Source organism: Somniosus microcephalus, chromosome 4, assembly GCF_052327205.1.
Source record: "Somniosus microcephalus isolate GS21.2 chromosome 4, FLI_Smic_1.0, whole genome shotgun sequence".
NCBI classification, from domain to species: Eukaryota; Metazoa; Chordata; class Chondrichthyes; order Squaliformes; family Somniosidae; genus Somniosus; species Somniosus microcephalus.
In genome coordinates this window covers 230,935,558-230,962,753 of record NC_140990.1, presented here as the reverse complement: position 1 = coordinate 230,962,753, position 27,196 = coordinate 230,935,558, and the positions used below count along the sequence as shown (strand labels likewise).

General features: G+C 45.2%; 1 protein-coding gene across 2 annotated transcripts in view; it reads right to left on the bottom strand.

Moving 5' to 3' along the window:
* Window positions 1-26,777, bottom strand: part of LOC147120261 (calcitonin gene-related peptide type 1 receptor-like) — a 104,466-nt gene extending 77,689 nt beyond the window's left edge. The window contains exons 1-2 of one of the 2 annotated variants that reach the window (XM_085985915.1): window positions 26,521-26,777; window positions 19,518-19,637 (exon numbers count right to left, since the gene is read on the bottom strand). The gene's annotated coding sequence lies outside the window, so the exon portion shown is untranslated. The remainder of the gene's footprint in view (window positions 1-19,517; window positions 19,638-26,520) is intronic. The other variant, XM_085985913.1, reaches the window with a different exon arrangement.
* Window positions 26,778-27,196: the final 419 nt, after the last annotated feature.

Below are 27,196 nucleotides of genomic sequence, written 5' to 3'. Positions count from 1 at the left end.
AACAAAATCAAGACAAACGGCCTAGTTATAAGCTGGCGTTTGTTACATGGACAGTAATAGCCCAGTTGAAGAATAAGCCGGTGTTTGAAGCTTGGGTAGGAAAATCATTAGATGGTAAAGACCGCCAACCGACCCCCCCCCGCCCCAACCGCAGCAATACCGTCGGCGACCGCCCAAAGAAGAAGGCCCATTGCGACGAAGTACTCGACGAAGATGTTAACGGAGAAAAAGGAGGGTACTTCGCACAAACAACTTCAGCGCTGCGCCCTGTGACCACGTGGCGATGAGATACCCCAAAGGACAGAAAGAGCAAACCTCAAAACCCCACCATCTAAAGTAACAGGTTTCGAATTGGTGAGCATGAATTCCTGGCCCATCATAGCTTAATCTAGTTAGGTATAGGGGGTGGGATAAGGATAAGGGGATTTTTAATGTATTTGTTTCCCTCGATGTGCCATGTGTTCCCCATTCCCATATAAGTGTATTAACTGTTTATGCCTGTAACTATACCAGTAATTCTCAGTAGTGTGTTTTATTCAGCCTTTTAATAAAATTTTGGTTTTCTTGCACCAAACCACTTGTCTACTCGATTTTCTGTATCGCCGCCTGTACCTAAGTCCAGTGTCTAGAACTGAGGGGTGTGGGAGCGATTCGAACTGCTCAGAGACAGTCAGAGGTGAAGCTGACTGGGCACACACCATGCCACCCCCTACAGGGGAGGGGTATGGAGGAAGATAGGAGGGAGGAGGGGAAGGAAGAGTGGGAGGGAAGGAGGCAAATAGGAGAGGGGAAGGTGGGGGAAAGGAGTGGGGAGGGGCAGAGGAAGGGAGGCAAGGAGGATGGGAAAAGAGGGAAGGTGGGAGAGGAGTTGGAGCAGAGCGAAGGGGATGGAGAAGACAGTGGGGGAAGGAAGAAAAGTGGGAGAGAGGAGGGAACAGCAGAGGGGGAGAAGAATGGAAAGGAGTCAGGGATGAGTCAGAAGGTCTGGGAACGGAGGAGGAGGGGAGGGAGAGGAGCTGAAAGATGAGCAATGGGAGGCCTACAAAGCGGAGATATTTGGGGTACAAACGAGACACATTTCGACGAGGGGGAAAGGAAGGGTATCCAAAGTTAGAGCTCCCTGGATGACTATAAATATAGAGATAAAAATGAAACAGAAAAAGGAGACTTATGATAAATGGCAGGTTCATAATTCAATACAGAAACAAGCTGAATACAAAAAGTACAGGGGAGAGCTGAAAAAGGAAATAAGAGAGGCAAAGCAAGTGTATGAGAATAGATTAGCGGGTGACATGAAAGGGAACCCAAAAGTCTTTGCAAAACCTTTGGGAGCTCAATTGGATAACCCACGAAAACGGGCATGGGGATCGCAAAATATGATTAATCTGTGCCAGTTCATTGCGATGCAGGCAGCACATTAAATTTGTGCTGCCAGCTGTTCTAAATGATTGCTATGTGCATTCAGCACTACCAGGAAACATAGAAACATAGAAGATAGGAGCAGGAGTAGGCCATTCGGCCCCTCAAGCCTGCTCCGCCATTCAATGCGATCATGGTTGATCATCCAAATTCAGTACCCTGTCCCTGCTTTCTCCCCATATCCCTCGATCCCTTTAGCCTTAAGAAATATATCCAACTCCTTCTTGAATATATTTAATGAATTAGCCTCTACTGCCTTGTGGTAGAGAATTCCACAGGTTCACCACTCTCTGGGTGAAGAAATTCCTCCTCATCTCTGTCCTAAATGGCTTACCCCTTAGCCTTAGACTGTGACCCCTGGTTCTGGACTCCCCGACCATCGGGAACATCCTTCCTGCATCTAGTTTGTCTAGTCCTGTTAGAATTTTATAAGTTTCAATGAGATCCCCTCTCATTCTTCTAAACTCCAGCGAGTACAAGCCCAATCGATCCAATCTCTCCTCATACATCATTCCTGCCATCCCAGGTGAATCTTCGCTGCACTCCTTCCATGGCAAGAACATCCTTCCTCAGATAAGGCGACCAAAACTGCACACAATATTCAAGGTGTGGTCTCACCAACACCCTGTACAACTGCAGCAAGACATCCTTGTTCCTGTACTCAAACCCTCTCGCTACGAAGGCCAACATACCATTTGCCTTCTTAACTACCTGCTACACCTGCATGCTTACCTTCAGCGACTGGTCCACAAGGACGCCCAGGTCTTGTTGCACTTCCTCTTCTCCCAATCTATTGCCATTCAGATAATAATCTGCCTTCTTGTTTTTGACACCAAAGTGGATAACCTCGCATTTATCCACATTATATTGCATCTGCCATGCTTCTGCCCAATCACCCAACCTGTCCAATCATACTGGAGTTTCTCAGCATCCTCCTCACAGCACACACGCCCACCCAGCTTTGTGTCGTCTGCAAACTTGGAGATATTACATCTAGTTCCCTCGTCCAGATCATTAATATATATTATAAATAGCTGGGGTCCAGAGATAATGATGCGGGAGTAGGAAGAGAAGCCATTGCAAGTGATTCTCTGGCTACGATTAGATAGATAAGAATGGAACCAGGCGAGTGCAGTCCCACCCAGCTGGACGAGAGTGGAGAGGCGTTGGAGAAGGGTGGATTGGTCAACCATGTCAGAGGCTGCAGACAGTTCAAGAAGGACAAGGATGTCATTTGTGACTTTGATGAGAGCCGTTTCGGTACTGTGGCAGGGGCTGTAACCTGATTGCAGGGATTCAAACATGGAGTTGTGGGAAAGATGGGCATGGATTTGGGAGGCGACAACACGTTCAAGTACTTTGGAGAGTAAAGGGAGGTTTTAGATGGGGTGGTAGTTTGCAAGGACGGAGGGGTCACAGGTTGCTTTTTTGAGGAGAGGGGTGAAGATGGTACATTTGAGGGAGAGGGGGACAGGAGCTGAGGAGAGAGAACCATTAACAATGTCAGCTAAAATGGGAGTGAGAAAAGGAAGTTGGGCGGTCAGCAGTTTGGTGGGAATAGGGTCAAGGGAGCTGGAAGTGGGTCTCATGGACAAGATGAGCATAAAGAGGTCATGAGGGGAGATCGGAGAGAAACTGGAGAAAGATGCAAGTTCAGGGGTAGAGCAGTGGGGAACCTTAGAGGAAGTTTGGCCCGGTGGACTAGGGGAAGGAAGGGAAGTAAGTGGCAGAGGCAGCTGAACAGATTGTCTCAATCTTAGAGACAAAATCCATGAGCTTCTCACACTTGTTGTCGGAGGTGAGGGTGGAGGAGATAGGGGAGGGGGGTTTAAGAAGACGGTTAGCAGTGGAGAATAGAAGCTAGGGTTTATCTTTGCATCCCAGAATGATTCTGGAATAGCGAGTAATTTTGGCAGATGACTAAAAGGTCCCAATAATGCTTTATGTGGCCCAGCCAGATCTGGCGGTGAATGGCTAAACCAGTTGTCCGCCATATCCGCTTAAGTCTGCATCCCTTGGACTTAAGGGCGCGAAGATGAGGGCCGTACCAGGGGGAACAGCCAAGGTGAGAGAGAGTAATTATTTTAATAGGGACTAGGGCATCAAAGGTGGTGGTGAGGATGTGGTTGAACAGATTGGTAGCTGCAGAAATGTCGTGGTGAATGGAGGGCCATTGGCTGGACAGTTGGGATTTCATAAGTATCGTTGTAAGAGAGTTGGGAGAGAGTTATTTCCAGGGACGGACACAGAAGGAAGGGGGATGCGGGGGGGTGGTGGGGGCGGGAAGTGGAAGTGAGATGTGGATGGCGAGCGATATGAGGAAGTAGTCAGAGATGGCTTTATTTGCGACTGACACGATAGTAGTAGTGAAGCCATGAGAAATGGCAAGGTTGAGGGGATGGCTGTGAATATGGGTTGTGGAGTTTACATGGAGGGAGAGATTAAGGGAGGATGGGAGGCTAGTGAACTCAGAGGAGAGAGAGCATGATGAATTGAGATGGAGGTTGAAATCACCGAGGATGAGAATTCGTTCGGTGCAGAGGCTGAAGGAGGAAAGCAGTGAAGATATATCGGTAATAACATTTTTATGGTAATTGGGTGGGTGGTGGAGAACGAGAATTTTTAAATGAGAGGTGAGGGGTGGAATAAGGTGAGATGCTCAAAGGAGGAGAAAGTGCCGGAGGAATAGGGGGACAGACCAAGGTGTGATTTGGTGATGAGAGCCACGCCACCACCACAGCGGTCTGAGCAGGGCAAATGGTGGAAGGTATATCTAAGCGGGGAGGCTTCATTTAAGAGTAAGTTTCATCACCCCTCAACCAAATTTCCATCAGGGCCATGATGTCGATACGATCACGATAAACTCATGGATGGCAAGGGCCTTGTTCGCAAGTGAATGGACATTCTGGAGGGCGATGCGGAGATGGTCAGTGATGGCTACCCCACTGGCAGCGTCCACGGGGTCAGTGCTGGGGATGGTGAGTTGGACGGGGAGGAAATTGGCATGATTAGCCCCCAGTGGGTGCGCTGGGTGCGAAGGTCAGCGAGAGAGTAGGATGGGAAAGTTGGGGTTGCTGCTTGTAAGGAGGCAGCAATGAGTTCCTCGATGGGCCCTTCGTAGGATGCAGAGAGCGGCACAGAAGGAAGCTGTAGGTTTATCTAAGAGGGAGTCAAGCCTGGGATGGTGGCAGGAGAGTAGGAAGGCCGAAGAGTAATGAAGGATTGGGTTAGGGATTTGGGAGGGCAGTGTATCCGAGAGAGGAGAGAGTAAAGGAGGCATGACGACAGGAGAGAGCAGTCAGGGAGGGATAGAGAGAAAAGGAAAAGGGGGAGAAAAAGTGGAAATGTATTGAATGGTTCGGGTCCGGAGCGACAGCCAAAGTTTGCACGTGAATGGACACGGGGGAAAAGCTCAGGTTACATAGGCCTGGTTAAATGTAGTAATTAATGGGATACATATTTACTGGTAGCAGGGAATAGGTTGGAGACAATAGTAGGGAGACTAGGGTCAAAGTCAAAGGTCCCATGGAAGGACAAAGCCGATGTAAGCAGGATGGGGTTGGCATGGAGCATCGACGAACCGCTGTCCAAAGCAGGTGAGTGACGTCCAGAAGCTATTTGAAGGGTAGAGAGTTCAAGGATGGAAGTTGTTGCTGTAGGAATTAGAGTCGGTAGCGATGCCAAATGATGATTGAGAAATTGACCCAAGTTGGAGGTCAGCGTAGATCAAAGCTATGGATAAAAAGTAAAACCACAAGCCAGCAACCAGCAAAGCTGAAAACCAGTAGAACGAGTTGCCGGACATAGAAACATAGAAACATAGAAGATAGGAGCAGGAGTAGGCCATTCGGCCCCTCGAACCTGCTCCGCCATTCAATGAGATCATGGCTGATCATCCAAACTCAGTGCCCTGTCCTTGCCTTCTCCCCATATCCCTTGATCCCTTTAGCCTTAAGAAATATATCTAATTCCTTCTTGAATATATTTAATGAATTGGCCTCAACTGTCTTCTATGGTGGAGAATGCCACAGGTTCACCACTCTCTGGACAGCAAGTGAAGCAGCAGCTGCTAACTACAAGCCAACAAAGCTGAAAAACCAGGAGAACAGTTCAGCAGAGACACAGTCACAGTTTAAAAGTTATTTTTAAACAAAAGAAAATCTTTTATCGGCAGAGATTGAGATACAGCAGGTAAGTCTTACAGTGTAATCCAGTGCAGTTCAAAGCAGAAATGTACTCTAGATGTCCAGAGAAGTCCAGGAGATTGGAAACCAATTTGAGAAAAGAATTCAGCAACATAAGACTTGAAGTGACTGAAAAGCAGAGCAGAGTCACAGCCGCTGAGTCAAACACTGTAGTCAGTTGAGCAGTGTAGTCTTGTTGGTAGAGGAATCCAGTGATGGAAGGAAGACATTAGGACAGGTGAAGAAAAACTTGGTCAAAGAGTAAGGATTTAAGGAGGGTCTTAAAGGAGGAGAGAGAGGTAGAGAGGCGGAGCGGGTTAGGGAGGGAATTCCAGAGTTTAGGGCCTAGATAGCTGAAGGCACATCCACCAATGGTCCTCATCTCACAATCTCTTCTGACTCACAAGCTGTAGATGGTGTAATCACACAATTCTTACTTTCTCTTCTCCCCTCAAGAACTGGAGCCTTCCCAGTCAGAGGAGGACGAGGAAGAAGACAGTAAAGATGAAGAGACACAGTCACTCGATCTTATACTTGCAGCCACCAGCTCAGAGACTGACAATCTGCATAACTTAGAGGCCAGGATAGAAGAGGGATCTGCACGTGGTGAGGCATTGGGTACAAGTGCGTAGGAGCTAGAGCGAGGGGAAAGGAAAGCGCAAGTGCCAGCTCACCAGATGACGAGGTCACACACTAGTTCTGCTGCAGAGGAGTCAGATGAGCACTTCGATGGGCCATGCTGTAGAAGAAGGCTGATGGGTGCACACAAGAGTAAAGACGTCTTACTGCAATTATATAGGGCCCTGGTGCGACCACACCTGGAGTATTGTGTACAGTTTTACATAGATACATAGAAGATAGGAGCAGGAGTAGGCCATTCAGCCCTTCGAGCCTGCTCCGCCATTCAATGAGATCATGGCTGATCATCCAAATTCAGTACCCGGTCCCTGCCTTCTCCCCATATCCCTTGATCCCTTTAGCCTTAAGAAATATATTCAACTCTTTCTTGAATATATTTAATGAACTGGCCTCCACCGTCCTCTGTGGCAGAGAATTCCACAGGTTCACCACTCTCTGGGTGAAGAAATTCCTCCTCATTTCAGTCCTAAATGGCTTACCCCTTATCCTTAGACTATGACCCCTGGTTCTGGACTCCCCGGCCATCAGAAACATCCTTCCTGCATCTAGTCTGTCCAGGCCTGACAGAATTTTATAGGTTTCGATGAGATCCCCTCTCAATCTTCTAAACTCCAGTGAGTATAACCCCAATCGACACAATCTCTCCTCATACGTCATTCCTGCCATCCCAGGTATCAGCCTGGTGAATCTTCGCTGCACTCCTCCTATGGCAAGAACGTCCTTCCTCAGGTAAGGCGACCACCTAAGGAAGGATATACTTGCCATAGAGGGAGTGCAACGAAGGTTCACCAGCCTGGTTCCTGGGATGGGGGGATTGTCCTATGAGGACAGATTGAGTAGACTAGGCCTATATTCTCAGGAGTTTAGAAGAATGAGAGGTGATCTCATTGAAACATACAAAATTCTTACATGGCTTGACATGGTAGATGCAGGGAGGATGTTTCCCCTGGCTGGGGAATCTAGAATCAGGGGTCATAGTCTCAGAATAAGGGTTCAGCCATTTAGGACTGAGATGAGGAGAAATTTCTTCACTCAGAGGGTGGTGAATCTTTGGAATTCTTTACCCTAGAGGGCTGTGGTGGCTCAGTCGTTGAGTATATTCAAGACAGAGATCAATAGATTTTTGGATATTAAGGGAATCAAGGGATATGGGAATAGTGCAAGACAGTAGAGGTGAGGTAGAAGATCAGCCATGATCTTATTGAATGGCGGAGCAGGCTCGAAGGGCCAAATGGCCGACTCCTGCTCCTATTTCTTATGTTCTTATGTACAACCAAATGCTTGATGCACTGAATAGCCTGTCCACAATGTCAAGGAGCATGGAGGAGTCCAGCATAACTTGGCACAGGGCTTTGCGCAGAGCTTGAAGCCCATGATGCAGCGTTTGATGGCCAATGTCTCAGCTTCCATTGCTGCACAAACAGCTTCCAGCCAAGGTCTGACTGCTGCAGTGAAAGCTCAGACTGCTGCCTTGCAAGCTCAGATTGCTGCCATCGTGGCTCTGGATGCCACTGTTCAAAGAGGCTTCCAGGGCCCATCAATCTGTTCTCCAGAGGCGCCACCCCAGGAGAGTGGAAGTGTCTCCGTGGATCAGAAACCTGCTGTCCTCTCTCAGGATGACAGCATTCCTTCTCCCCCCCTACAACTCTGCCAATGCCCTTGCTGTTGCCTGCCAGCCAGCTAGACCAGACTGCTGCAGCCCAGGCTGAGATGGTGCAGTCTGAAGCCAGGCCCTCTAGGCCCAGGGCAGCTCGAAGTCGTCCACCAAGGCCATCTGGAGTCTCCCCAATTGAAGTTAAACAGCCTTCCACTACCGATGCTGCAGCCATTGGGGACACACCTCATAGCAGCACTAGGGTATGCAAAGGCACACAGAAGACAGGCACTAAGGGAATTCACAAGGGTGATTGGTTTAATTTTGTATGCATTATGTCATGATTGAATGTTTAAAATTGGATTGGAATGTGCATTTTCTGGTGGTTTTTATTTTTATGTTGTCAGAAAGAAGACGATGTGATGGTCAGTGATAGAGGAAAGATAAGGAATGTGGGACTGTTGGTGAATGGGGAGGTGTGGTTGAGGTTACTGGTATCACTCATGAATAATTTGATCACATAGAGCCTGGGCAGAAAAGGGCTGTGTACGTTGTAGCCGCCCTTCCTCTTCCTCCACTTCTCATTGTACTTCCTCTTCCTGCACTTCCTCTATTTTCTCCTACTCTTCCTTGTGCTCCTGCTCCTCAGCTTCTCACCTGATAGGTGGTGGCAAGGGCTGTTCCCTCATAATGTCCAAGGTTGTGCAGCATGCAGCAGGCCACCACAAATCCTGACACCCACTCAGCTGAGTACTGCAGGGCTCCTCCAGAGTGGTCCAGGCAACGGAAACATTGCTTGGGAACGATGATGGTGTGCTCTGTAATGTTCCTTCTGGCAGCATTGCTCTCATTGTAGGTGTGCTGTGCACATGTGTGTGCGTTCTGGACTGGAGCCATAAGCCATGTCATGAGTGGATAACCCTTGTCACCCAGTAGCCAGCCTTTGAGTTGCCGTGGTGGACTGCACAGAATGAAGGAATCGTGACTGCTGCCAGGATAATGGGCATTCACCTACATGATGCACTGCCAGTAGTCGCACACCAGCTGCACATTGTGGAAGTGAAATCCCTTTTGGTTTATGAAAATAGCCGAGGTCACATGAGGCACACGCAAGACAATGTGCGTGCAGTCAATGCCACACTGCACCATGGGGAAACCTGTAATCCGTGCAAAATCCCATGCTCGCAACGTCTGCTTGTCTCTGGCAAGAGGGAATGAGATTAAAATGTTTCTGTGTATAGAGAGCCTCAGTGACCTCCCTTATTCAACAGTGCACTGCAAACTGCGAGATGTTGCTTATATTTCCAGCAGCAGCCTGAAAGGAGTTAGACGCATAAAAATTAAGAGCCACTGTCACCTTGACAACCACAGGCAATACTGTCCATGCCCTGCTTTGAGGTTGCAGTTGTGGCTGCAACAGTTGGCAGATTTCAGTCACAACCTCTTTGGTGAACCGAAGATGTCTCAAGCATTGGTCCTCGCTAAAGTTGAAGTAAGAGAATTGCTCCCTAAAGACCCTCGGCAGATATGGCCTCCTGCTGAGAGCCCTGCTCCCCCTCCTCCTCCCTCTCCTAGCAGTTTGTCCTGCTCTGCTCTTCATTCTCCCAGTCATGTTCAATTCTAAGAGAAAGCCTTACCAGGCCACCCATGTCTGGAAGCAACTTGTTTCAGCACAAGATTTTAAATAACCAAAAAATAACCATGAAGTACCTAACAAACGGCTGCTACAAGGCCCAATTTAGCCCCCATAAATAGTAAAAGGGTAGCCAAAGGAAGGGTAGGGCCAATTAGAGACCAAAAAGGAGATCTTCTTGTGGAGTCAGAGGGCAGGGCTGAGCTATTAAATAAGTACTTTGCATCTGTCTTCACTAAAGAAGAGCATGCTGCCAATGTCACAGTAAAGGAGGAGGTAGCAGAGAAATTGGATAGGTTAAAAATAGCTTTAAAAAATTTGTTCCTGGGATGTGCGCATCGCTGGCAAGGCCAGCATTTATTGCCTATCCCTAGTTGCCCTCGAGAAGGTGGTGGTAAGCTGCCTTCTTGAACCGCTGCAGTGCGTGTGGTGACGGTGCTCCCACAGTGCTGTTAGGGAGGGATGCTGAAAGACTACTATGGAGCCAGAGCAGTATGAAGTTGATGGCAATGAACCCTGCCTTAGGGTTCCTGTTGCACTGTTGCTCAGTGGGACGCTACACTGAATGGTCGTGTGTGGAGCTCTGCTGGGGTACTTATGGAGACAGCTTCAAAAACAGCAAAAGAGTTGCTGAAAGAGGACACTTTGAGGTGAGCAGTGACGCACGAGCCATTTGTCATCCACTTTATTCTTCTGGATGCTGGCTTACCTGTGGGATGACTGTGTCAGCCAGAGTAGGGAGCAACTTTCTCAGCAAGGGGCCAGTCAACAATGCTGGCACAGAGGGGCAACTGTAGATGCCGCTCTACAGCTCATCGGTTGTGAGAGGGTGGGATAGTTATCAGCTTCTACTGAGCTGGCTGACAGTCATAGCCTGAGGGGGGAGGGGGTGGGGGGTTGTTGGTGGGGAGGTAGTTGAGGCAATCCCAGTGTGGGCCGGCTGCGGACCAGAGCTTTTTTTGTGTGCCTAAGAGGAGCACCCCGATCCTCCTGGTCCACCAAAAACATAATTAAACAAATTTCCTAGGCCTTTTTCTGAGTGGCCTCCAACAGTCCTTTAAGGATCGCTATTTAGCCCCATCGATGCCTGCTATCAATGGATGGACCGTGCGCAGCACATGCTCCACCCATTTGTACCTCAAAAATGTTATGTCATAAGACCCCAATTTGCATATTACAGATGGCTTCCTGCTTGAAACAGGCGGGTGCTCCAACCGCCCATCTCGGGACCCTACCCAAAATGACAGTTGTCGGAGTACCAGTGTAAATGGGGCTGTATGTGACCCAATGCCATTTTTGGTCCGCTGTTTACATCTGGCGGAGAAGTCAAAGCTGCCCCTACCATCTCTTACATGTGGACACTTTATTTATTGAATCATGTGATTATTTGGAAGGTGCAGTGCACACAATTTACTGATAATCTTGCTGCATCATATCCCTGGTAATGATCAATTATTTTATTTTGTTAATTGAATAGGTTCCAAGTTTGTGACTGGAAGAGGTTGTTGGGCTGCATAGTGCTTTAGGAATAAAACTGCATTGTGTTTCTAAATTAAAGGTCTTCCCGAGTGACATTCACAGTCTCAGTACATCCTACAGGCCAGTGACCTTTCTGTGACACTCATAAAATTATAGAAACATACTGCAAGATAAAACCGTACAGTGGCCATCTGAAAAAGATTCTTTCTATATAGTGACTCTAATCACATGAAGATATCGGAGAGTAACTAATTCGTCCCCTAATTTACGATTTCTTGCTTCAAGTGCACATACTATTAATGACTATGAATTTGGGTATTTATGAAGTTAACTGTAGGTCATCATAAGCTGTTGCATAAGACAAAGTTGAATTGTAGCTATTCTAAGAGGCTTAAACTAAAGGAAACACTGACCTGTGCAGGCATTTAAAAAAAGTTCTCGTTAAAATGTCACCGCATTTACCTTTGAATGCAGCTTTTCTTGTATTATTTGAATGTAGTGAGGGCATCTCTAGCAATGACTTCTCTTCCCACATCATCACCTCTGGAGTCCCCTAGGGATACATCCTTGTTCCCTTCCTCTACCTCGATTACATGCTGCCCCTTTGTGAAATCATCCACTGAAGTGGGGTCAGTTTCTATTCATATGGGCCCTGAAATTAGGTTCGGGGGCTTGCCGCGCGTGCAAGCCCCCGATGTGCACTTACCCGGCGCGCTGACATTTGAATCGTGGCCCGCATTGCATTTCCTCTCGCTGGCCCGCTTGAGGCAACAGCATTAACAGCCAGCAAAAAAATCACCCATACCATCATCACCCTCTCAATCACATTTACCAGCCCAGATAGAGTCACTCTGGGGGCGAGGGGAAATATCAGCCCTTGGCTGAAGAACATTTGGATGATGATTTCAGAGGTCTCAGAAAAGAAGAATACTAGTAGAGCATCAAAGAAAATGTACAGCAGGTGGCAGGGTTGGTGGCCAAGTCCAACACCCTCCTTTTTGGCAATATCAAGAAGGCTTCCTAACAATGCAGAACAGCCTAGGGCAAGTGACAGCTGCAAGAATCTCTGCTTACAACTCACAGAACACAGAAGCCTGGAGGTATGTCATCACCACCAATGCGCAATGTAGAGAGCAATATCTACCAGATTTCCATGGTGCCTATAGTAATCTGGGATGTAATGTTTAAGTTATCCACCAGATGGAGCCAAAGAGTAAGGTTTCACACTCACCAGTATTTAAGGTAATGGGTCATGTACTCAATGTCCTGGTACACCAGTTATTAAGGTAATGTGGCATTGCATTATGGGCATGACTCAGAAGTGAATCCTCCATCTTGCCATCGGGCAGTTAGAATTGTGTGTGCTTTGCTTCCAGCCTGTAAGAGCTATGTCTCTCTGCTACACCATGTAATAAACAGTTGGGTTTTGTTCCTTATATCTCACTTATCTCAGTTTCGGACCTTACCACTCGGATATCACAGTGCCATTTAGGAGGGGTTTTACGATATTGGGTTGCTCTTTCTGGTGGATTAATATATATTTGTACATCCATAAGGCCTATCTTCCTGTAGATCTGTTGGAACCAATATGCATTTAAGGGGAAGCTAGATAAGAGAGAGGGACGATGCAGACATTGTAGTTAAGGAGGAGTGTAAACTATTAGATGAGATAAACATAGTGAAAGAGAAAGTATTAATGGGTTTAGCATCTTTGAAAGTAGATAAATCGCCAGGCCTGGATTAAATTTATCCCAGGCTGTTGAGAGAAGCAAGGGAGGAAATAGCAGAGGCTCTGACCATCATTTTCCAATCTTCTCTCATTGCAGCTATGGTGCTGGAGGACTGGAGGACTGCTAATGTTGTACCATTGTTTAAAAAGGGAGAAAGGGGTAGACTGAATAATTACAAGCCAGTCAGCCTAACCTCAGTGGTGGGCAAATTATTGGCAACATTTCTGAGGAATAATATTAATCATCATTTAGAAAGGCATGGATTAATCAAGGACAGTCAGTATGGATTTATTAAGAGACGGTTGTGTCTGAGTAACTTGATTGAATTTTTTAAAGAGGTAACAAGGAGGCTTGATGAGGGTAGCATGTTTGATGTAGTCTACATGGATTTTAGCAAGGCTTTTGACAAGGTCCCACATGGCAGACTGGTCAGAAAAGTAAAAGCCCATGTGATCCAATGGAAAGTGGCAAGTTGAATCCAAAATTGGCTCAATGACAGAAAGCAAAGGGTGATAGTCAACGGGTGTTTTTGTGACTGGAAGGCTGTTTCCAGTGGGGTTCCGCAGGGCTTAGTACTCGGTCCCTTGCTTTTTGTGGTATATATCAATGATTTAGACTTTAATGTAGGGGGCATGATTAAGAAGTTTGCAGATGATACAAAAATTGGCAGCATGGTTGATAGTGATTAAAGCTGTAGACTGCAGGAAGATATCAGTGGACTGGCCAGGTGGGCAGAAAAGCGGCAAATGTAATTCAATCCAGAGAAGTGTGAGGTAATGCATTTGAGGAGGGCTAACAAGGCAAGGGAATACACAATAAATGGTAAGATATTAAGAAGTGTAGAAGAACTGAAGGACCTTGGAGTGCATGTCTGAAGGTAGCAGGACAAGTAGATAAGGTGGTTAAGAAGGCATATGGGATACTTTCTTTTATTAGCCAAGGCATAGAATATAAGAGCAGTGAGGTTATGCTTGAACTGTATAAAACATTAGTTAGGCCACAGCTAGAGTACTACGTACAGTTCTGGTCCCCACATTACAGGAAAGATGTGATTGCACTAGAGAGGATACAGAGGAGATTTACGAGGATGTTGCCAGGACTAGAGAATTTTACCTATGAGGAAAGATTGGATAGGCTGGGGTTCTTTTATCTGGAACCAAGGAGGCTGAGGGGAGACTTAATTGAGGTATATAAAATTATGATGGTCCTAGATAGAGTGGTTAGGAAGGACCTATTTCCCCAAGCAGAGAGGTCAATAAGCAAGGGGCATAGATTTAAAGTAATAAGGATTAGAGGGGTGTTGAGGAGAATTTTTTTCACCCAGAGGGTGGTGAGGGTTTGGAACTCACTGCCTGAAAGGGTGGTAGAGGCAGAAACCCTCATCGCATTTAAAAAGTACTTGGATATTCACTTGAAGTGCTGTGACCTACAAGACTACGGACCAAGAGCTGGAAAGTGGGATTAGGATGGTTGCTCTTCTTCGGCAGGTGCAGACACGGTGGGCTAAATAGCTTCCTTCTGTGCCGTAAATTTCTCTGATTCTATAAACATATGAAGGAGAAAAGAATAGAAGGTTATGCTGATGGGTTATTATGTTCATGATTTTTCTGTTGAAAACATGAAGATGCACTGGAAGTAAGATGTTTGTGGACTACTGATGAAGACCCATTGATCTAAATTATATGGAGCATGCTGGTTATTGTAGATGTTGAATAACTATAATTTGATCAGATGCTGCTGAAAGCCTCTCTAATAAGTTTGTCTCAGAGCTCTCTCTCAGCAGCTGTCCGTGACCCAGCTATGCCCTCCACGTGTCCAAGTTCTCTGTCCCGGGGGCTCAGCTTTTCAGTCTGTTTACATTTCAAGAATTTCAATTTCCAGGTTTTTCTTAAGAGCAAAATTGTAAAGGACACAGTAGGTGACCAGAATTCATGAGACAACATCAGAGCATACTCGTGGGAGCCCCCAGCCCTATCTGGGCATCCCAATCTTCCCTTCAGCATTCCAACGGTCTCTTCAATTTGAATTTGAGTGTGAATTTGTGCCTTTTTGTGGCATTTCGCTGCTTCACTGGTGGTCCTCCTCAATGGTGTTAACAGTCACTCTTGTCTGAAAGAAGGCTTCCCCTTCTGGACTGCCGAAGGATAAATAAATCCTGGCAGTTCCCCGTGTACTGGACACTGCCAGGCAGAAACCTGTAGTCACACGTTAGTTGGACATTAAGGGAGTGAAATCCCTTTCGTTTCACATAATACATAGAAACATAGAAGATAGGAGCAGGAGTAGGCCATTCGGCTACTCGAGCCTGCTCCGCCATTCAATGCGATCATGGCTGATCATCCAAATTCAGTACCCGGTCCCTGCTTTCTCCCCATAACCCTTGATCCCTTTAGCCTTAAGAAATATATCCAACTCCTTCTTGAATATATTTAATGAACTGGCCTCCACCGCCTTCTGTGGTAGAGAGTTCCACAGGTTCACCACTCTCTGGGTGAAGAAATTCCTCCTCATTTCTGTCCTAAATGGCCTACCCTTTATCCTTAGACTGTGTCCCCTGGTTCTGGACTCCCCGACCATCGGGTACATCCTTCCTGCATCTAGTCTGTCCAGTCCTGTCAGAATTTTATAAGTTTCAATGAGATCACCTCTCATTCTTCTAACCCCAGCGAGTACAAGTCCAATCGACCCAATCTTTCTTCATACATCATTCCTGCCATCCCAGGTATCAGCCTGGTGAATCTTCGCTGAACTCCTTCCATGGCAAGAACATCCTTCCTCAGATAAGGCGACCAAAACTGCACACAATACTCAAGATGTGGTCTCACCAAGGCCCTGTACAACTGCAGCAAGACATCCTTGTTCCTGTACTCAAACCCTCTCGCTACGAAGGCCACCATTTGCCTTCTTAACCGCCTGCTGCACCTGCATGCTTACCTTCAGCAACTGGTGCACAAGGACACCCAGGTCTCATTGCACTTCCCCTTCTCCCAATCTATTGCCATTTAGATAATAATCTGCCTTCCTGTTTTTGCCACCAAAGTGGATAACCTCACATTTATCCACGTTATCACAGAATCACAGAATCACAGAAACCCCACAGTGCAGATAGAGGCCATTTCGGCCCATCGAGCCTGCACCGGCACATATCCCACCCGATCCCCGCAACCCCTACACCAACACATAACCCCACGTATTTAATCCCCTAACACTAAGGGTCAATTTATCATAGCCAATCAACCTATCCCGCACATCTTTGGACTGTGGGAGGAAACCGGAGCACCCGGAGGAAACCCACGCAAACACGGGGAGAATGTGCAAACTCCACACAGACAGTCACCCGAGGCCGGATTCGAACCCGGGTCCCTGGCGCTGTGAGGCAACAGTGCTAACCACTATGCCACCGTTATATTGCACCTGCCATGTTTCTGCCCAATCACCCAACATGTCCAAATCATCCTGGAGTTTCTCGACATCCTCCTCACAGCACACACGCCCAACCAGCTTTGTGTCGTCTGCAAATTTGGAGATATTACATCTAGTTCCCTTGTCCAGATCATTTATATATATTGTGAATAGCTGTGGTCCAAGGACCGATCCCTGCGGTCTTCTTCTTCTTCTTCTTCTGCCATTCGGAAAAAGACCTGTTTATTCCAACTCTTTGCTTTCTGTCTGCCAACCAGTTCTCTACCCAAGTCAATACCTTGCCCCCAATCCCATGTGCCTTAACTTTACACGCTAATCTCTTATGCGGGACCTTATCGAAGGCCTTCTGCAAGTCCAGATACACCACATCCACTGGTTCTCCCTTATCTATTTTACCAGTTACATCCTCAAAAAATTCCAGTAGATTAGTCAAGCACGATTTACCTTTTGTGAATCCATGTTGACTTTGTCTGATCCTGTCACTGTCACAGAAAATAATGGCCCGTATTTTCTGATCCCTCTGGGGGTGTACGAGCTGTGTACACACCCATAGGGACCTCGCAAGTGCCTGCCCTGGAGAAGGGCCTCTGTGGGTGGAGGGTTCCGCTTTCTGCAGAACCTCCGCCTGCTGAAAACCCTTAGAAATCTTACGCCTGGTAAAAGCAGCGTAAGGCCTGCTTTTACCAGCATAAGAATTTAAAAAAGTTTAAAAAAAATTATTTTCACTCATTTATAATTTTAAAATACTTTTAAAAAAGGTACGTTTATTTAAGCCCCGTAAAAAACTTTAATATTTTTTCAAAAAATTAAATTTTTGTTTAAAATATTTAAGTTAATGTAATTTTAAATAATTTTAAAAATGTGATTAAAAAAAACTTATTTAATGTTTTGATGTGTTTTTTCAGTGATCCCCATTCATAATTTTGACAGGTCTATGCGTAGAGACCTGTCAAAAGTGTGAAGGGGGATTCCCTTCTTTCATTGGTTCCCCATGGCCCACGTGATCCCAGGGACGCTTGCGAACCGTATGCGCCCCTGGGATACCTGGGCCCTGCGCATTTCATCATGGAGAGGCCCAGGAGCGGAAATGTCTGGACCTCTGGAGCCCTCAGGTAAGGGCGTAGATTTTTTCCAGATCGGAGGCCTCCGCACGCAGGAAGCCTCCGATCGGAAAATACGGGCCATTGATGTAGTTTGACAATAGGGGTTTTTATGGTTACATGAATGCAATATGTAACTGCAAGCATTCGTGTAAACCCAGCAATGCTGCTCACTCAATTGTCTTTCTCCTATGTCAAATGTAATGAGCTGGGTTGCCCTGGAAAAAAAGGAGATTAATTACTTGCCTCATGCAATAATGGGCCGCAAACTGACTGGCCTGGCTGAAGTTGCCTGTTGCCACTTGGAATGAGCCTCTGGCCAAGAAACTAAGTGCAGTAATGACTTTTTGAACCACAGTAAGTGCTGTCCTATTTCTTCAGGAGGTTTGCTGTTTTCCCTGTAGGATAGAGCAAAATTCTATCGCAGCCTCCATACAGATAACTCTGGGGACACATTCAAACAAGATCTTCTGGGTCTGTACTCCCTGATGGGAATCTGCAGAAGGATCTATTTCTTTTGCAATCCTGCCTCATAAGCCTGGCGTCTCGGGTTCTCTGCTATTCTCTTACTTTTCCTCCTTCAACATGTACAGTATATTTTAGCAAATTTCTTATACAAAAAAAATTGAAAATTGATTTCCAAATGATTTTGGAGCCTCCAAAATAAAGAGCAGAACATTTTTTGACAAAAGAGCAATCCAAAGTAAGATCTGTATCTAACAGTATTAACCTTTGAGATCTAATGATTTCATTCTGGCCTAAACTCATTGTATGGCAACATTTTAGCTAGGTCCATAAAAATCTTATACCTTACTTCCAGTGGAATTTAGAACAGAACCAACAGGTCCAGTCTAAATCCCAAATTTCAACCCTTTTCCCCAATAGATCTGCAAGGTTTACTCCCTACCAAACCATCAGAATTTTGAGGCTTATGTTTTTTTATATACATAATCAAAGTATTGAAGAATAGTTTACTGAATAAAATGATTACAACACTAGGGTCTTAATTACTGACTAGAACAAGTAAATAAAAGTAAATAAGTAAAATAAACTTACATAGAATTTACTGCACAGAAACAGGCCATTCGGCCCAACCAGTCTATGCCAGTGTTTACACTCCACACAAGCCTCCTTCCACTCTATTTACTTCATCTCACACTATCATCCTATTACTTGTCCATTCTCCCAGACTAGGCACTCGGCACTGTACTGAGAGCTTCTGAGCAATCACCTCTGGACTATAGTAAACATCTGTTTTTAAAACCCTGTAGAGAATAAAGGCGTTAAGCTGTCTTTCCCAAACCATAATTCCTAGTTGAAAAGTCAGGCTTTGGTGTTTTTTGTGTTCATTTATTTCCTTCTCATATCTTTACTGCCTATAATGTACTTCAACATGAGAAATACTTTGAAACACAACTAAAGAGGTAAATGCAATCAAATTACTTGGAATTTTAAGCTTGTGATGAACAGTCTTCAGTCCTACTATTGGCAACACAGTAATAATTTGGGAGATATCTGTACTTAAAAAAAATTAAATAGACGTTTAATTGGCTTCAGTGTTATATCTTTAAAAGAATACATTTATATTTGTCTCAGGGGAGTACCCAATAATCGAAAGTGATTAAGTCCTTCCACACTTTCAGTGAGCCACCAAGCCTTCCTTTTTTGGTATCCTGGCTGTCCTCAGAAACTATTCAAGTCAAAGTTTACCGGCTGAGAATTCTCTACCTGAAATCCTTCAATGTGAGTCTGCAGACTGGGGAAAGTAGATAAAGTCAACGGCCAGAGCTTTCCACTTCTGCATTTACCAGCCTAAAATATTCTACCCATTGACTTCGGGCTGGCATGCACAGAAGTAGAAAATCCCAGCCATTATATTTAATAGATGAGCCACTGGTGGTGGTATGTTTGAGAGGAAAATAGTTCCTGTTCCAACATTAATATCAGTGACGTGAAACGTTTCTTTATTCACAACAATGTGCCCCAGCTGCTCAACTTTCATTCAGCTTGCTTGTGAAGTTGAACTTTGTGAGGTCAAGCTAGAAGTTGCATCACCCATGTATGCTACCACATCTGGAATTCTTCTGAGAATGGTGATGCTGCATGTCATCTGCAATCTATTCCATGATAAAGCCCCTATGCAGTGAGACATTGTTTAAAACATAGCAGGGAACAATCATTGGGAAACCTTTGCTGGGCTGCAGTGTAGCACTCCCCCTAATCAGTGCAGGCATCTGAACTTTTGCCTTAGGATGCTAATGGTGTGTTTTACCAAGACCCTGGTAGGACTGTGTACCTTATTATATCATTCTTTACCTCTTGCCCTCAGATTCCTCATGGGATAAGCAGCTATGGCTGCAGTAGATAGCCTTGTTCCCCCAGCAGCCATCCATCCAGTCTTCATGGCCCTTCAAATTATTGGGAAACCATGGATTGCTGTAAAATGAATGAATTAAGGTAGCTGGCAGGAAAAAGGGCATTAACTTCACAAAAGGGATAGAATAAGAGGTAGAGACCCATGTAACCACATGCATGCCATCAATAATGTCCTACATTTTGGGCAGTCTATGCAGATGATAAAGTGCTGGTCTCTGTCATGTTGCCTCCTATTTTCCAATCATGAATTTAGCTTTCTGGACAACCAAGGCATCTGTGAGCTGCATGATGTATATGTGCACAGAATTTTGGGGGATTTGGCAGATATTTACTGCTGTTGCTTGGAACATAAAAGTTCATGGCTGCAGTTATCTTGATTATGACTGGCAATGGCCTGCCCTGTTGTTTGTAGACCTGGCTGCAAGAGTGTGCAAAGTTCAATGATGGCTTTCTTGGACAATCATAGTCCCTGCGTGCACATTTCATCCAATATGTCCAGGTACAAATGTCTGGGATTGTGAACACAACTGCAGCATAAGGATGGGTTCTCATTGATCTCTTGAGATGTAAGTGTGTCCTGTGATCCTCTTTTTCCGGAACACCAGTGATGAATGATCCCATAGTTCCCCCCGAAAAAGCATACAATGCCTGTCCATTGGGGAAACAGGCCAAGGCAACAGATAATGGGCAGCTTTAAGAAGCTCTCAGTACGGCTCCAATAAATTGAACTAACTTATTTTCTCCCAGGATTAGCACAGAGACAGTGAATGACAAACAGCTACACAGAAAGCAGCAAATTAGCAACACCTGCTTAACAGCAAAGGTGCAACATGAGGGAAGAGGCAGCCCATGCAGTACCTGGTTTATATAGGTGCTGTATGTCTGAAGTGTTGTTCAGGCTCTAAATGTATTATGGGACCTCACCCTCATTTATATTTTGTTGGGGTCTCAATGAGCCTAGCATATAGCGGGTGTACATGTTCTGAGCATCACAGGCACTTGTGGGATTATTGTTACGTGCTGTGTACACAGGGTGCTGGACAGGCCCCAGGTTTCAGCATCCCATAATGCGAAGAACAGGTGCCCAATGCCCAGCAGCACTACAGACACTGAAGATCATATTAGTAGCTCCATACTGTAGTTAATGAGTAATTGTTAGTCCTATGATGTACTTTCCAAATCAAACATGAGGGTGCAGGTTAACAAAAATAGAAAGTGTTGGGAACACTCAGCAGGTCAGGCATCATCTGTAAAGAAAGGGAAAATATTGACATTTCAGGCATTGTCCTGGATAAGGGTATGGCTTTCAGTTTGTAGCAGACTTGGTCAGTATATGGAAACTGCCTTTCTGTCAGTAACAGCATTGTGAGAAATCTTGAACTATAACAAGCACATTAAGCTTGAATTTATCTTCAAATCATTATAGTGTTCATTTCATATTTTGCCTATCTCAATATTATTGCTAGCCATGTTTAATGTGACATTTTATGTGATTTTTGTTTGAAGAAAGAAATTCCCACTAACAATATAGATCAGCTGACAGAGTTAGGTACTCTGATATTACTCATGGAGCTTTGGCTAGTCTCAGACTGGAGCTAAAAAAGCAGCAGTTTCTTATTATCATCTCACCAAAATCATTATGAGAAGACGCTGCTGCCCTTTGGTGCACTGCGACAATTTAACAACAAGGTCCCTGTCATGTTTTGGGAGGTTTTTTGATCAATTTTGCCACAGAAAAGATTTCAACTAAAAAATTTGTGGTTAAGTGTTGTGTTTTAAAGCAAATTGTACTCACACAAGTTTTAAAAAGAAAATACATCGATATTAATTGTAGTTGCGCACATAAATCTAGGCTGACACTCCAGTGCAGTGCTGAGGGAGTGCTGCACTGTCGGAGGTGCCATCTTTCGGATGAGACGTTAAACCGAGGCCCCGTCTGCTCTCTCAAGTGGACATAAAAGATCCCATGGCACTATTTCGAAGAAGAGTAGGGGAATTATCCCCAGTGTCCTGGCCAATATTTCTCCCTCAACCAACATAACAAAAACAGATTATCTGGTCATTTTCACATTGCTGTTTGTGGGAGCTTGCTGTGCACAAATTGGCTGCCACATTTCCCACATTGCAACAGTGACTCCACTTCAAATAGTACTTCATTGGCTGTAAAGTGCTTTGAGATGTCTGGTGGTCGTGAAAGGCGCTATATAAGAACATAAGAAATAGGAGCAGGAGTAGGCCAATCGGCCCCTCGAGCCTGCTCCGCCATTCAATAAGATCATGGCTGATCTGATCCTAACCGCCAATCTACTATCACAGAACCATCTCCTGAATCTAACAGAATTAGATACACGAAATAGGAGCAGGATCAGGCTACACGGCCCCTGGGCCCGCTCCGCTACCCACAGGGCCATGACCGATCCGAACCTAGACTCATGTCCAAATTCCTGCCCGCTCCCCATAACCCTTAATTCCCTTTACTTCTAGGAAACTGTCTATTTCTGTTTTAAATTTATGTAATGATGTAGCTTCTACAGCTTTTTGGGGCAGCATATTCCATGGACCTACCACCCTCTGAGTGAAGTAGTTCCTCCTCATCTCAGTTTTGAAAGAGCAGCCCCTTATTCTAAGACTATGCCCCCAGTTCTAGTTTCACCCATCATCGGGAACATCCTCCCCGCATCCACCCGATCCAACCCCTTCACAATCTTATATGTTTCAATAAGATCGCCTCTCATTCTTTTGAACTCCAATGAGTAGAGTCCCAATCTACTCAAGCTCTCCTCATATGTCCATCCCCTCATCCCCAGGATTAACCGAGTGAACCTTCTTTGTACTGACTCGAGAGCAAGTATGTCTTTTCTTAAGTATGGACACCAAAACTGTATGCAGTATTCCAGGTGCGGTCTTTCTTTCTTTAGTTAAATTATAATGAATTAGGTTTTGCTCTTGATTCTCCAAGGACTGTAGGTGATAAGCAATTTGATTAGTCTATCCTGGCCACCCATAAACACCTCCCATTGTGTTGGGAGGTCCCTGGTTCCAGAAGCTCAGCAGGGATTGTGTGGCACAGGCTTTCCTTTTGAGATGTGAACACTGGGAAATAATCAGGTTTTTCAAACAGAAAGCTGTGAGGACAGTCAGGTACAGCAAAAGTTGCGAGAAGGTTAGAATGCAGGAGAGTAGTTATTAAGTTATTTTGTTTAAGTCAAGCAAGATGACCCAATGATGTGAAGAAGTGTAGCATGATCAGTAATTTGCATCATTAAACAAAGACATGTTGTACCGTTTGAATGAAGTGAGTCCAATTTATAAATGTTGCTGGTTATTTTTTGCACGCAGGCTATGAAATAAAGCAACTTAACAATTTGTATCCAACCTTGTCTTACCAGGTATTTTCCTCGGTCCACAATTGAAAAGATTGGCAAGGCATGTGCGAAAGACACAAATATCTGGTTCAGATCATATGGCCATAGTATTGTTACAGCCCTGGGTTAAGCTATGATATAATTAGATATTAGGCAATGTGAGTCTACCCCAGCACATAAGGGACGTGGGATCCACTTACAAGAGCAACTGACACAACCCTAAGGGTTCCCAGAACACTGGGACTTATGACAGACTGAGGCTTTGCAACTAAATGCAGAGAAGGATCAAAAGAAAAGGATAAATGTTTCAAATCTAAAATAAAAACGGAAATCTCTTGAAGTGTAAAGCTACTTCTGGTGAATGATTAAACAGTACCCAAAATATTATCCTACCGTCGTCTTCCAAATGCTTATTGACCAGTTGAAGATTCCAGCATTTTTAGTTTGTATTTAACAGCTGCAGAGTTCTTCCATCAATAGCCCGAGGACATAAAGGGGGAGAAACTGGTCCTCAAATCAGTTGCTGGTGACAGCAAGGTGTCCAGAGCACCCATCTAAAACAGGCGTTAGGCCCCTTGAATATACTAATCAGGGTCTTAATGCCGGTTTTAGGACCCTGCTACTAAATTCAGCATAAACTGAGTGGAACACGCACCGTGCATGTTCTGCTTATTTTTTCTGGGTCTACAGCAGCCTAATTAGCTGTTCCTAAAGTGACTGCTGGAAGCTGCCAATGAAGGGAGCCAGGAGGAGCAGGAGTGCTTCTCGTGGCTCCATAACAATACTGTGGGTCACTGCTGGCCCAGGCTCACCCCCTTTCCCATTCACCTTCCCCCCCATCCCCCAGGCCTTACCTGCGAAATGCTCAATTAGCATCCGCAGCTCACCAGTTTGATGTAGATAAGGCTCGGGGCCCAATTTGTAGCAAACCTCGGGCCGACTTCTTCGGGCGCGCATTCCTGGTGTGATGCCCACTTTGCACTGGGTTCTGCCTCGACTCCAATTTCTCCCTCACAATGCTTTAACAAGGGAGTAACTTTTTATAACCCATCCTATTGGCATTTTTAAAACAATTGGATATTTCTTATTTTCAAACTCTTTTACCCTTTCACACAGTTTGTGTGTTTACGTAGCCTATGAAGAAGTTTAAACTCCATTAATCAGTTGTACTGTTTCCCTGGGTCTCCCCACCCCCTTTGGCACAATCCCATTCTAATGCTCTCCTGGCCGACTTCCCATTCTCCACCCTCTAAAATTCAGCTCATCCCAAAATCTGCTGGCCATACCCTATCCCAGATCAAGTCCTGCCTACCCATACCCCTGTCCTTTCTAAACCGCATTTGCTCCTGGGCCCCCAATGCCTCCGATTTAAAATTCTCATCCTCATGCTGAAGCCCTTTCATGGCCTCATCCCTCCCTATCTCATAACCTCCTCCAGCAATACAACCTCCCCACCAAATGTTCTGTTCGTCTGACGCTGACCTGTGTACCACTCCCCCGCCCCCCCCACCAGGCCTTCAGCCACCTCGGCCCCACGCTCTGGAATTGCTTCCCCAACCCCTATTCCTCCTTTAAGACCTTCCTTAAAACCCACCTCTTCAATTGAGCTTTGGTCACCCCTCCTAATTTCTTCTTTGGCTTGGCGTTCATATTTTTTCCTTACACCTTCATGAAGTCCCTCGAGACATTTTGCTACAGTGAAGGCACTATACAAATGAAAGTTGTTGTTGTTCTTGGTGATATCTTTTGCACTAATGTCCCTGTGCCTCCCTTAACAATTTGCATATATATACCCTTGTAAATCTTAGTCAAATTAATTCTTGTAATGAGCTCAGCGCAGGCAGCAATGGCATTGAGATGAATAATATCAGGGGAGATAAATGTATTTCATTCAATGTTAAAATATGACTATTATTGGTGTTTTTTCCTCTTAAAACAGGTAGGCATTTACATCTTGCATGTATAATTATATTATATAACAGCATGTTGCAGTTTCAGAACCGGCATGCCAACATTACGAATAGTCACTACTAACCGGGATTGGTGAGTCGCTATTTCAAAACTGCCAGAGTCTATGACAACACTCCTGCCAAATGGATATGCAATAATGAATAGGTGTTACTCTACGAATAGATTTCAGCTACTTTATACGCTGTGTTAATGAACGAAATACAGTTCAAAAAACATTTTCAATGGTATTTGCCATAAAACAAACCTTGTGGTGCCCCCTTGAGGCAGCGGCTTGTACTACAATACAACTGGGAACGCCTGACTATTTGATGGTGAAGAGTTAATAGTTCATATCCCAAGTAAGGCTGCTACAGATTTACCTCATCGGAAACAAGTCAACATTTGCTTCTATTACAAGGCAGTCCAGGGCTTTTACCAATGCTTTGCAGAGTGCATTCTGCAGTTCCTTTCATTTTTTTTCTGTAACAGCTAATGTCCTTGATCATAAGAAATACCTATTGGCCTCTCGTCGTTTTTTTCTTACCATGCGCTTAATTTTCGTTGTTACTCCAGTCATGTAACAACGAAAATTAAGCGCACCATAAGAATAAGAATACTTCAAAGCATTAAGTATAATAAATTCAAGTAAGCAACAGTTCAAATCTGATTGCCAACATTGCTGAATAATTGTAGACTATTTAACTCCAACGCTGCAGGGTGTTATCCCTGTGCAATGACCCCTCTCCCCTTCCCCTCCTTTGCTCTCTTCCATTCTGTTTGGTCGGATGTTAATAACTTAACTCAAGAGGCTTTACAATCCGAGGGATGAGACGAATGATGCCTGGTTAGGGAGACGCCGCCGTCATCATCATACAAATAGATTAAACTATACTCTCATTCTTGTCAGCAAGTTTGCTTTAAACTTGGGCGGAATTCAAAGCTGGACGTGACTTACTTTTCTATTTTTTAATAAATATATCGATATTTAATGCAACGAAAGGTGACAGAGAATGTTATGGCATTGCATGTGCTGCTATTCTGCAGAAACTTGCAATATATTGACAGACATTATAGTTTATACTTCATCATAAGATTGGGTTAGTTAATATCTTAAAGATGGGCCATTCATTAGCTGTGTTACAGTGGGTTTTTGTAATGACGGATGAGCCTGATGGTGCGGGAGTCCCATGCTGGTTGGTCTATGTTGTTAAAGGCTTATTCTGCCAGAACAGAGGGACATGAGGTCCGGGATCTAAAATAGAAAGGTATGTTACAACCTCAGCCGCAACTCTCGCTCCAAGAGTTAACCCTTGACGTCTACAGCAAACGAAAAACACAGCACATTTCCTCACGACCTAATAAAACGTGCAAACTATATATCCCCCCCCCCTCAAATTAAACTCCAATGGTAAGGAAGCAGTTTGCTGATAGAGTGTGAGATATGAAAACACGACTCGCTTTGCTAACACACGGGACTGCAGTTATTTTTACAGATGCTAATTCCGCTGTGGAAGATCAGCCAACATGCTCTGTGTAATATATCAGGAGATGGCTTTCGTGGGAGATTCTTGTGCTCCGGATAAATCTGGTGTTAGGTGACAGAACAAACAAGAGTGTGCTGTACTTACCAACCAGAGCTGGACTGAGGTCCCAGTCTAATAGTCCTCACGAATGGGGGGATTCTCTGAGCGCCTCTCCCAGCTGCCAATGTCTCGCCCTCAGAATTCTGTGCGGGATGTGGAAAGTGAGGGGGTGTCGAGAGGTAATCCAGATCATGGGCTGCCTGTCACCGCTGTACACTCCCAGAGTGTGGAAGCTCCTCTCGGGCTGTCTGCTTTAAGTTAAGTGCTGGAAACGATGTCAGGGAGTGAGTGATCAGGACAAGAGCATCATCATTAACAGGAAAGCCTCCAGCTTCCTGTTACATCACTCTCACCCCGCCTTCAGCTCACTTTCAGTCCCAGGGGCTGAAACCTGAGCTTTATTGGGTAGCCCCTCTCCATATCTACATACAAGCCCCTACCCCCTGCGCACCCTGTGAAAACTGGCGCCGGGATTGTCACATCCATTTCAGGATAAACCAGCCTGTCCGGGCATGATCAGCTCGGATTCCAGATCAGCACAACGATAGATTCATCATACCAATAAACTTTACCGAGACTCAACTATTGCTGAAAGGAAAGTCTTTAACCAGAAGACTGGTTTTAAGGTCATGCTCCCTTGTCGGTGGAGCGTGGCACACACACGCACACGGACCGGGACAAAGTTGAGTTACCGAGAGGACATGTCCAGATAGTGAGGGGT